Source organism: Carya illinoinensis, chromosome 7 (genome assembly GCF_018687715.1).
Source record: "Carya illinoinensis cultivar Pawnee chromosome 7, C.illinoinensisPawnee_v1, whole genome shotgun sequence".
Taxonomy (NCBI): Eukaryota; Viridiplantae; Streptophyta; class Magnoliopsida; order Fagales; family Juglandaceae; genus Carya; species Carya illinoinensis.
The window spans coordinates 17,057,388-17,059,676 of record NC_056758.1 but is presented as its reverse complement, the minus strand read 5'-3'; positions in this window follow the sequence as shown (position 1 = coordinate 17,059,676).

The window sequence follows — 2,289 nt, the reverse complement described above, 5'->3', positions numbered from 1 at the left end:
ATCATAATTTTATCATTACTTTTGAGTATACATCATTGAGTTTAATGCCTTCAATTATTTGGCCAATAGTTGAATGATTTGTTGTGCATGTTAATTCGAGAGATGATGCATGTAGTTTAGCTTCGTATGATGTATGCCATTAATTGAATGAAAGATAGGAATGTGCCAACGTGATTTGTGCGGCTTTTATGTGAAATATTATTAATCTTAATGTGCTCAAATGCTTTTAAATTTGCATAGACATGTCACGAGTTATCGTACCTTGTCGGTTCGACATCTTTCTTATCAATGGCTAGTGGATCGAGTGACGACAAAAAGAACTCAGGGAGTTCACAAAATTGATTCTTTATCTGCTTTAGCTGCTCAAATTGTAGCTTTATCTAAGAAATTAGACAATGTCAATGTGAGTTCCATTCAATCTACTAATGCAATTTGTGAATTTTGTGCAAGAAATCGTATGGGGGTAGATTTTCAAGTGGAAAATCCATTTGCCAACAATAGTTCGGAGCAAGCAAACTTTGTGTCGAATTACCAATGACAAAGAAATCTTTATTCCAACATTTATAATCCAGAATGATGAAATCACCCAAATTTCTCATGGAGCAACTCCCAAAATGTTGTCAAGCCTCTACCAGGTTTTCAAAATCAACAATAAGAGAAGAAGATGAATATGGAGGAGGTAATGGCACAACTTATGGGCAAGGTGGATGCTAAATTTCAAGAACATGACATTGCTTTAAAGAATAATGACAATACTATGCAAAGCATTGAAAGGACACTTGGTCAATTGGCAACATTTATGTCTGAAAGGCCTCAAGGATCACTTCCAAGCACCACTAAAAACAACCCAAAAGAGCAAGTGAAGGCCATTACTTTAAGAAGTGGAAGGGAGCTTACTTTAGAAGAGAAAGAAAAAAAATTTTGAAAAAGAGGAGATGACTGTGAGAGCCGCATTACCTACCCTCAAAGACTCGGGAAATCCTCCCGAGTCTTCTTCTCTTACTTCTCATTATGTTCCTCTTATACCTTTTCCTCAAAGACTTCAGAAAAATAAGTTAGATAAACAATTTTCTAAACTCCTTGATGTTTTCAAAAAATTATATATTAACATTCCTTTTGCAGATGCATTGGAACAAATGCCTAGTTATGTGAAGTTCATGAAGGAGATTCTATCAAACAAGAGGAAATTAGGAGAGTATGAGACTGTGATGTTGACCGAAGAGTGCACCGCCATTTTGCAAAATAAGTTGCCACCAAAGCTTAAAGATCCAGGGAGTTTTACTATTCCTTACACCATTGGAAACTCTTATTTCGAAAAAGTCTTGTGTGATTTAGGTGTTTTCATAAATCTGATGCCTTTTTCTATTTTCAGGCAATTGGGGATAAGAGAGGTGAAGGCCACTATCGTTTCACTTCAATAGGCGGACCGATCCATTAAACAACCAAGAGCAGTAGAGGATGTTCTTGTTAAAGTTGACAAGTTTATTTTCCTTGCAAATTTTATTGTTTTAGATATGGAGGAAGATAGAGAAACCCACTTATTCTTGGTTGACCGTTCTTAGCCATGGGAAGAACTCTCATAGATGTGCAACAAGGAAAACTAATACTACGGGCAAGATGAACAAGTTACATTCAATGCGTTTGAGCCAATGAAATATCTGTCAACAACTGATACATGCTTCAACATATATGTGATTGATGAACTTGTAGTAGAAATTTTTGAAGAGAGTTATCCTAATGAACCACTTGAGGCATGTCTTGTTCAATCTGACACTTCTGATTTTGAGAATTCCAAGATAAGCAATTGTGCATACCATTTGAAAGCATCTCCACCTTACTTGCCTAAAGGGAAGTTGGAAAACATAACATTGGGCGAAAGCACTACACTACAAAAACCATTCATTATTGAGGCCCCATCTTTAGAACTCAAACCTCTTCATTCTCATCTTAAATATGTTTATTTACATGATTCTTCTTTACCAATAATAATTTCTTCATCTTTGACAGGTCTTGAAAAATAGAAGTTACTTCAAGTTTTGAGAGCTCAAAAGCAAGCTTTGGGATGGACTATAGCCGATATTAAGGGAATGAGACATTCACTTTGCATGCACAAGATTTTAATGAAAGATAATTATAAGCCTACGGTGCAGCCACAAAGGAGACTTAATCCGAACTTGCAAGAAATTGTAAAAAATGAAGTTCTCAAATTGTTGGATGCCGGAATTATTTACCCTATTTCTGATAGCTCATGAGTAAGTCTGGTGCAAGTAGTGCCCAAGAAGGGAGAAG